Source organism: Pipra filicauda, unplaced genomic scaffold (genome assembly GCF_003945595.2).
Source record: "Pipra filicauda isolate LSUMZ 115617 unplaced genomic scaffold, ASM394559v2 scaffold69_size3009148_pilon, whole genome shotgun sequence".
Classification (NCBI taxonomy): Eukaryota; Metazoa; Chordata; class Aves; order Passeriformes; family Pipridae; genus Pipra; species Pipra filicauda.
Window position 1 is genome coordinate 2,622,275 of NW_024104864.1, and position 10,039 is coordinate 2,632,313.

Here is a 10,039-nt window from a genome sequence, read left to right on the forward strand (position 1 = left end):
TAGCTTTCAAGCCTTATTTTATTTTCATGCATTTACTGTCATGGTCAGAACCCCCACGTGACTTGTAGAAGTGAGGCACTGCCCTCATCGTGTCTCAGAAGAAGTCCAGAGGATCATCTCCGGTCTTGCCAGTCTGAAAACTGTCAAGGTCAGGAAATAACTTCTCCGGAGGAAGGCCCGAAATTACCTTTAAGTGGACATATTCAGTATCAGCAACTTGGACCTAGAAAACAAAACAGGGGGAAAGTGAGAAGCATGCATTTGAAGCAGGTTCAAACAAAAGGATGCTCTTTACATACTTGAAAGACTGTCTTTGCCGTGGAGCTTAATTTGAGGTTCTATCTCCACTTTTTACTTCCACAGCTCTTCACCCAATCTGGGTAGTACTTGCTGTCTACACCTGGAGAAAACTCTATTAAAAACCTTCCATCTCAGATGAAGGGAAAATGAGCAGGACTGCTTGAGGGTGAAAGCAACAGAAGGGGGAACAGGAGAAAGGTTTTGATGGTGTCCTGTTTTGGTCACCAAGATGTCAGCACATCACCTCTCAGCCTCTTGGCACACTCAGGGTGGAAGACAAGACCCAGTGAGTCTTAATGACTCAGGGCTGCGACAAGATGCAGAGACAACATCTGCTCTCAGAAAGTACAGAAAGATCCATCCCAAACCAGCATGTGGTCCTGAGAAGCAATGACAACCTGAAAGCCTTGTCTGCAGATTGGCAAAGAAGAGACAAATCTGGGATGCAACTGGGCATGACTTCTGGCTGTACTTCAGCCCTCTAGTAAATTGTTACTCTTCATTACTCAGTGCTTTGTCCACAACGTGAAAGCCCATCTCACAGGAGCAAGGAAAGGATAAATATCAATCATGTAGCTAAGACTCTGACTAGCCACAGAAGAGGTAGTCGGTCAGTACAGTCCCCTGGTGCCCACAGAGCACAAACAACTGGTGTTACTTTAAAGAAGCACCTGGGAAAGACGTTTGGCACTGTCTGTCCTTCCTGCCATGAACTAAATATGAGAAGCGTGGAGCAAATGCTCACCACATCTCTCTGCAGAATTACTCTCCCCCAAATGCTACCAGACAATTTCTTTCCTAAAACGATTCCAACCCTTGTCAGGGGAGCCTGTCCCACCAGGCACATGTCCCCACACACGTGGGGTTTGAGAGACAGCAGTCCCATGCCATGTGTGCTCTGCTCCAGAAGGCCAGCCTGCTGCTCAGCAGTGCCTGCTGGCCTTCAGATGCAAACCACACCCAGCAAGTTCTTCCGTGCTACTTCACAGAAAGCTGCTCACAGACGTGCGCAAGGTTTTCTAGTAGAGGATGAATGGTGCTCTCAGAGGGATCTAAACTAAGCAGGACCGGTTTTCCTCCACAGCAGAGAGAGGGTTTGGAAAATACAGAAAGAACTATTCCTCTTCTACAGTAGTGTCGAAGAGAGGAATTTTATAAACATCCTGAGATACTCCTCAACTCTATTACTCACATCAGATGCTTTTCTACCACATCTGCTTCTCTTTCCAGCTCTAAGCTACTCTGCACGTCACCTATATTGTTGAACTGCAAAGCACTCCCTCCTATATCATATACAAACCTTAATCAAGTACATCATCCCAGCAACTACTTGAGTCCTGTAGAGTATGGCTCTAAAGATGTCATATCTCCTTTGTACCCTGAGTTCAAGCTGTAGTTTCACCTGTAAAAGAAAAGGAAAAATGGTTGGCACGTTCATACTCAGGCTTTTCTCTCACATCTACCACTTCAAATCCCATCCTTTCAAACATACATCCTTGATAAAATAAATCCAGAACCCCCACTCTAAATCAATTTACACCAGGACCTCCAGCCCTCCTTCCTAGCACTGCCTCCAGCACTATTTAAAATCCAGTGAGAAGGAGATTTCCTAATTGATTTCCCCTGCTCCAAAGCTGTCCAGCTGAACAGCCTCCTGCTCACTACAGACAGCAAACTGCTACTTGCTGCCCTTTTGATTCTGGATCAAAGGATGGAGGCACCAAGCCATGCCCCCTATCGGGGTACACCCTGTGTCAACCACACTGTTACACAGAAGTGCAAGCCACCTCCCCTCACCTGGAACACCAGTGCCCACGCCAGTCAGCCTGGGAGGCTGAAAATCCCTGCTCTGTTTCACAACCTCAGAGCTGCACTCAGGTCCTCTGATGCTTTTCTTCTAAAATATGCACAGTCTGGAAGCACAGAAGGACTGCCCCAGCATAAGGGTATTTTCCTTAGAGAACTATACCCAAGCCTCTGTGATGGGGAGGGACCAGGAAGAGTTCTCTCTCCTGCTCTCAGTACAAGGCAGAAAATAAGGAGCAAAGAATCATCTGTTTTCATTCTCCTGAAGTTACTGAGAATGAAAGAACACCAAAATTAAGATCATTCCTCTTCTGGAATCAAACAGAAAATCTCTACATCCACATTTCAAATGCCATATTTGCCCTGTACTTTGGGAGCATTAGCACAGCCTGAAACCAGCATTCATATTTGGAATTTGAGCCTGTTTGCTCACTGACAGCCTAGTGCTGAAATACTTTGGATCACCCAGGAATGACACAACCCAGCACTGAAAATGTAGCTCAGTATCTGGGACGCTGCACTGGCCCAGCCATGTTCAAAGGAAGCCCTTGAGGCATTTCACAAGACTCATTAGACAAATTTCAAGCCACCGACCCCTTCCTGGGGACTGAGGAGCTTAGTGCCGTGACAGGGAGCGTGTTATACAGACCAGGGACAGAGACCACACCAGTGTCATCACTGAACTGTGTATTGCAATTGCTACATTTTCCGGAGAGTAATTAGATCTACATGGAGTTAGCAGAATATTTGTATCCCTCTGCTAAATCACAAGCCTTGTGTGACATTAAATACCTTCAAGTAAGCAAAGCGGGTTTTAAACGATATCCCCTCCACCTGTGCACTGCCTAAATCAATCCTGCTGGGAGCCCTACACAGGGAGTGTGCAGCAGTGTTGGCTGATGGTTTCAGCCCCACCCTTTCCTGGGGGTCTTTCCTCAAGGATGGCATAAGTTACACTTCATGCAATGGCTCAAGAGGGAAGAACTCATCTTGAAGACAGAGGATGAAGGGGTTCAGGTGAGTGGGAAGACAAGACGGGACACACAGACGGAGTCTTCCCGTGCCACGTTGCTCCCCTCCAGCTCCTAAGGATGCAATTTATACTGATTTGAAAAAGAGCTGCTGTACTACAGGGCTGCTCCTATCACAGCTGCTTCCAGGACAGGACCACTGCCTGTGACCAACCACCTGCCTGCCTTGTGCCAAGCTCACCTTGCCCCACGGGCTCACTATTTGCCCTTGCATCATAGTTGTGACTCCAGAAAACAATGCCAGCAGAGAACATACCATTTATCCGTTGCCTTGTCCTGTTTAAATCATTTTTTAGGGCAGACTGGCATGTAGTTGGTCCCATCCATGGCCTTCAGGGAGGAATTACTTCTACCACATACAAGCTTCTCCCTTCAAATACGCCTCCTCTCATTTCAAACAAGCCATTTCAGTGCTGGCATAGCAGAGCTGGGCTTTGAACAATATGTGAACATTCACTGAAGGTAGCCAGTTTAAACCCTGCTTCAGTATCAGCATCTGGTCTCTCAGCCTTTACACAACCTTCAGCACTCAGCTCTTTGCACACACAGACTTCATCTATAGACTAGGCACAACTCACCGCGTTGGTGATATCCTGGATTCTTTCAGTAGCAGGTTCGGGGGGAGAGAAGCCCCCAAGGACATGTAACTTCTCTGACATGACAGGTGGTTCTGAAGAGGGAAGTTTAGCACAGTCTGAGCAGAGTCACCAGGTATCTTGCAGATATACACACACACACACACACACATACACAGAGACACGAGTGTGTTGAATTAGAGTAAAAAATCTGTCAGAAAATAAACCCCCCTGCATTCCAGCTGGGCCTTGGGGCAACAGGGGCTGGGTATGGCTACACTTAATTTAGGATTAGAAGCAAGTCATCACTGTAACTCTAGTCATGTTCAATAGGAACTTCCACGAGCACAGATTCACAAATAGTGTGGTTTACACTTTGATTGCAATCAAGGAGAACTTCTGTGAATCTCACAGATTCACAAACAGTTCGGTTTATTGAAGCAACAGAAATTCAGATTTGAAATTGCCATTGGTAAATGCACCTGCTGCAACAAAGCTCTAACAACAATAATAATGTTTTACTAACCCGAGGAATAGTAACAATCAGACACAAAGGCTTACCACAAAGACGTTCCTGCTTGGGATGAGAGAGAGGAGAGTCGTCCGTTGACTGTCCCTGAGGTCTTTTTGGGTCTTCCCCGTACTTCGATGAAGTTTCTACCCTCCTTATATACAGCCCAATTGTCTCCTCCTCCTCCTGTTACGTATGGCGTGATAGAAGTGGAGAGCTGAGTAACATAGTCATGTGTGGTAGCAAGTACTTCATTAACCTTATTAACATATGCAGGGGGGTTGCGTTTCCTGTTCAATGAATCTTAATTTTTGGGCCTGGTATGCTTCAAGGTTCCAGTCTTACGATTTTGTTCTGGTCTGTTCTGTTTGTCAGAGCCAAAAGATGATCATCCTGGCTCCACTGAAATAGAAATGAAAGTGAAATAAAATTTAGCTATGTTAATTTAGCTATGTAAGTGTGACTTTGCAAAATGTAAAACTGCTTAAAAGTTTCTGCCCAAACTGTGGGCAATTAAGATAAAAACAGCTTAGGGATCAGGGAATGCTTTTTAGCACGTAGAGAGGGGTGGGGAACCTGAAACGGTTTGAAATGATAAAACTTTAGGTAACTACTCTATAATGGTAAGAATAGGAGGTAAAACTAAGTGTCTATTTAGATAAGGCAGACTGCAAGAAGAGTGTGTGTATAGATCATTTTAAACTTGCTACTTTCAAACTGTATAAAAAGTTATGGTATTCCTTTGCTCAGTGGAGTGCACTGGGGAAAACATCTGCCCCTTTCGCATTCCCCGGCCGTAATAAATTGCTTTTCAGATTGTTCAAAGGTTTCTTTGAATCACACAGCACCTCCTCCTTTGGCCAACACATCCTTTCTTGATGTCAACCATGCCCATCTCCATCCACAAAGATAACGTAGAGGGTACCCACTGTAGGCCATAAATAGGCAGCCTTCACCATTGCCTGGCTCCTGGGTCATCATCCCACACTGTCATGGAATCATGGGACCTACAACACATGGAGCCTACCATTACTGAACTGGAGAAGCCAACTAACTGGGAAAATGGGGGGAGGGGAAGCAATGTAAAATGCTGATAATACTACTAATAAATGTAAAAAGCACTTTAAGATTCTTAAGAGAGTTCAGTCTTCAGGTTAATAAGAAAAGCAAACACTGGACTCCAGCCACCTACATCTCAAGACAATTGTTTTGGGCTGCAAATGGAATCTCTTGCCTCTCCATCCATGTGCAGATAACTGCTCTGTGTACTTAGGAAATGGATCAAAGTCACATCCCATAAGTCCCAATACCTTTCAAGATCAGAAGAAAGCATGCAGTAGTTTCCCTACTGTAGGTCCTGTTTAACTTCGCATTTTATTACCTCAGTATCCTTCCCAATGCAAAAGAGGAGCAGATTGCATCTTGTCTTCAGTGACTTGACTTCCCTCTGCCTAACCAGAAAGGTGCCAAGGTAAACACCAGCACCAGAAATAGAAAAAATTAAATTCCAGTTTCAGGTAAGTACTGCAAGAATGGTATTTCTGCTTCTTTCCCATCAGAAGCAGAGGCTCTAGAGCTGCATTCAGGCAATACATAATAACAACTGAATATACAGTAACATTTACATTTCAACTGAAACCCGAGTGCCAATTGCTGGGAAGACAAAGTACGATCCCTCTTGCTAGAGGAGCAGTGTGTGCACAATTGCTCTCCTAATGCCAAGGTACACTGCTGAAACAAGCAACAGGCAGAATAGATAGTCAGAAGGATTAATTCCCAGTTACAGACACATGGCACAGTCACATTCATGACCATATATGAATGGAAAAAGCTCAAAACCTACTGAGGGACAACTAAGAAGTGTTACCAGCCCTCCCAGGTAAGGGAGGACTAACACTTCCAGACCTCAAAAAAAATTATTCCCCTTTGGTATTCCTGCCTCTTTCCCTCTCTCCAGAAAACAGGAGGAATATTGTTCCAGAGCAAGGACCAGAGAAGCACCAAGAGACCAGACAATTTGTAGTCTCCAGGGGTGGGTACATGGGAATAGGTGAAATGAGACTACGGGCTGCACACAGGCAAAGGGCACTTCTGCTGCAATCAGCACAAGGCAGTTTGCCCAAAACAAGCGTGTTTATGGCCACAACAGTGGGGTCTGTGTAGCACAGACTTACCAGTGTGCTACCCAGGCTACTGACCCTCCTCCTCACAGGTGACAAGTGATGCAACAGGCTCTAAACTTCACACCTGACTTCTAGGCCTGTTCTTGGTACAAAGGACCTGAGATTCGGAATCTGGGGCTCTAGGGGCCCTAAACTCAACAGTATATAGATCAGTGTTACCGCCACCACCTGCGTCTCCTAGAACACTTCCATCAATGCTGTCTCCGTTCAGTCCTAAACATCCACTGGTCAGATTATGTGACCAATGCATCTGTTCTTGAACAAGCAGCAGTCACAAGTATTGAGGCCATGTTGCTGAGAACACAGCTGTGCTGGGCAGGGCACGTCTCCAGGATGAAGGACCACCGCCTCCCTAAGATCTTGCTTTATGGTGAACTTGCCACCGGCTGCCGCACGAGAGGAGCCCCGAAGAAAAGATACAAGGACTCCCTGAAACAACATCTCAGCCTTGGCCATATTGATCAACAAAACTGGTCTACTCTGGCCTCCAATTGGGACACCTGGAGACACACCATCTATAACGCTGCTGATGCTTTTGAGAAAGCACGCAGGATCACCCTTGAGGAGAAAAGGCAACGCAGAAAGAATCGTGTCCTGCAGAATATACCACCTAAGGAGTCTTTCTGCTGTGCCTTTTGCAACTGGACATGCCTGTCTCGTATTGGCCTTTTCAGCCACCAACACACTTACAACAAACATGGGTAGAGCCCTTCCCAAATCTTCGTTCGCGAAGCCCAGCCATGATGATACATGAGAGCTGTTACTGATAAAGGTGTTGCAGAATTTCCCAAACTTGAGCAGCAGTGCTATGGAAGGGCATGAAAAACATTTGAGGAGAAAGAGTTGCCTTGAGACAACATCTTCCTGAACCAAGAGAAAAATGCTTCCAGGTCTCAGGAAGAAAAGGAATGGGAGCTGCTAAAACTGCTAATGGCTGTCCCAAAATCCAGTGATAGTTTTAAGACTGGGATGCAGTACTCATCCTGCACACATACTTCAGGAAGTCACTTTGAAGTGCTGATGTTTCATAGACCTGTCATCAAAGATGATCAATGGCAATGGATTAACCTCATCCTAGGCAACCTTCGCCTACACCCCTCTCTAGTCAGCTTCAGATGTAACAAAACAGGATTTGGAACAAAAGCATGAAAAGAACGGTGGCTCCCATTCCATCTCTTGCACAACATCGACAAGCTAACGCCTGTCCCCTCTTTTAGGATTTGTGACCTCTGATCTTACGTACCATTCCAGCCTGCACTCTGCATTTGCACAGATGAGAGTTTCCCTTCAATTTACTGCTGTTATATTGGAGAGTCTCTGCTGGCAGAACATCTCTGGCATTCTTTACAGTCGTGAAGCTGAGGAACATCTTGCATCGTGTACTACCCCAATAAGGAAGAAACAAAGTTTACAGCTTGCAGGCCACTACTCTCTGGTCCTGTATATGCAAGTTTAAGAACTACAAGCTACAGTAAATAAAAACACTGGTACAGTAACAAAACAAAGCAAACAAAAATATAAAAAAACCCTGACCAAAATCCAAACCCCAGAGTTATGTATTTACAAGTCATCTTTAAACCAGAAACAAAGGCAGCTCTGGAGGAACAATTGTGAACGCCCGAGTCAGCAGTTCAGCCTTCTGGTTTCACAGCATAAAGACACCTCATTGTGACTGGATTCTATGACACATGGTCTGAATGTTTTCAAGAACTAGAGGAAAGCAGCCCTCCATGTACCAGTTGAAGATCTGTTTTCATGATCACAGTAACATCAGCCTTGACTTTCACCACGCTGGTCTGAAAAAAAAGGTTTCCCCTTCTGCTCCTCACCCTCATTTCAAAAGATTTCTGACATCATACATCAAGAAAGATCAGTAGAAACCTGGCTTTCAGCAGCACAAAGATCTCATCCCAGCCTATGCTGAGCCTGTGGTACCAGTAAAGAGCCTCCTCCCCTCAGTCTGCTTCATGACGACCAAATTCTTCCAACCTTCATAATTCGATAATTCTATGATTTTATAGCAACAGAAAAATCATGATATATTTGCTGGAAAAGCCCCCCTCCCTGTGAAGGACTAGGAATCAGAATGGGGAAAATCTCAGAAGTGGAAAAGGATGTACAGTGATTGAATGGACTTTACGATGCAGACTTTATAGTTATTATGTACACACGCATTGTATGTTCCCCCGAATCTGTGCCTTTCGGGCACATCCCGGCCTGTTCGCCTCCCTGCTCCTCTGTTTCTCTGCCGATTGGCTGGAAAAGCTGCAGACAGGAGACAGCCCCCGTTCGCCCTTTCCTCCCCTGGTTCCTCCTGCGCTCCTCCCCTTTTTGCCCGTGTCCCTACCTTGGTTTGTCCCCCCGCTTGTCTGTCTCATGCTCCGCCCTGTGTTCTGGCCCTTTGCCCTCCCGAGCTGAGAAAGACTGGGTGCACACGGGAATAAAGCATTCTACCTGCATCCCACTCTCGTGTCCCGGACTCGTGTAGTGCCACGGTCCTCCCCCCTTTTTCGGACCGTGGCACACCCCCCCCTCACTGTACTCTTACCTGGAGCTGTAGGCCTCCAGCTCCACAGGCTGCCTGAGAGCCACTCCTGCAGCCAATGGCAGTGACACACACTCTGGGCACAAGGGAAGTTCAGTAGCAAGGACCCTCTTTGGGAAGGTGATTTACAACCAAACCCTTTCTCATGCACAGAGAACGGGATATATTCTCATCCAAGGGAAGAGGAGGTCTGGTCAGGCAGATGCCCAAAAGCCTGTTGTGTGTCACACGACACAACACTGATGAAGACAAGTTGAGGAACATCCTTCTGGTTGAAAGCTGGAGCCTGAGAACCTCCATTGGCATGTCCTTCCAGAAGATGCTGACATGGATGGCTGCCCCATCCCACCCACCATGCCTCAAAATCCCACTGGAAAGCATGCCCCAGTGTGGTGTTTCCTGAACCATTCGTTAGTGAAGCAACAACAGAGTAGATCAGTTCTGGAGACAGATTTCCATCAGCAAACTTGGCTGATGACTGGGAACCATCTCAACAAAGAGCTTGATCCTGCATCCCCAGTCTCCTCACAAACTCGGCAGAGCTCGGCCTGCTCAAAGCCCCAGCAGAGCATTTATTTATAGGTGATGGCAGGGGAAACAATGCCTTCTTCCACAGTCTGGTTCAAGCTTCTCACCATGTCCTCCCTGTTAGTCCACAAGCTCTGTTTAGTTTCTAATACCTGCTGCTGTTAAATTTAAAGTTCTGTTGACCAACGGGGGAAGGAGACTGTCTTCCCATTCCTTCAAGGCACACATTCCCGCTCCCCGCCCCACCACCCTTCTCCTCCCTGTGAGTGATGGTGCACTTAAAGGAGGATAGTTTGGGTTCCCAGTTCCCCCATGCCAGAAATTGTCTATCTCACACTCTTTCTGACAAGTCGCCAATAGCTTGCATTTAATGCACTGAAACAAACCCAAAAAGCCCAAGATACCCAAGAGAGTTTTGGAAAGAGGAGCTGAAGTGGGTGGGCCCTGTCTTACAGCTGTAGTACCCCAGGTGGCAGAAAGAGCTTGAAACAGTGTTTTGGAGCCTACTTGAGCTTTAGCCGGGCAGCGGCCCAAGGCATGACACACAGCAAAGGAACAAA

At 46.3% G+C, this 10,039-nt stretch overlaps 2 long non-coding RNA genes across 2 annotated transcripts; both read right to left on the minus strand.

The window, feature by feature from the left end:
• LOC120324778 lies at window positions 1-2,020 on the minus strand. The gene is made up of 2 exons (XR_005566333.1): window positions 1,601-2,020; window positions 1-223 (listed from the first exon to the last, which is right to left on the minus strand). It is a non-coding gene; the product is annotated as an uncharacterized LOC120324778 (long non-coding RNA).
• Window positions 2,021-3,717: 1,697 nt separating this feature from the next.
• On the minus strand, window positions 3,718-5,564 carry LOC113992708. Its single transcript, XR_005566334.1, has 3 exons — window positions 5,072-5,564; window positions 4,274-4,625; window positions 3,718-3,807 (listed from the first exon to the last, which is right to left on the minus strand). It is a non-coding gene; the product is annotated as an uncharacterized LOC113992708 (long non-coding RNA).
• Between the last annotated feature and the right edge of the window lie 4,475 nt (window positions 5,565-10,039).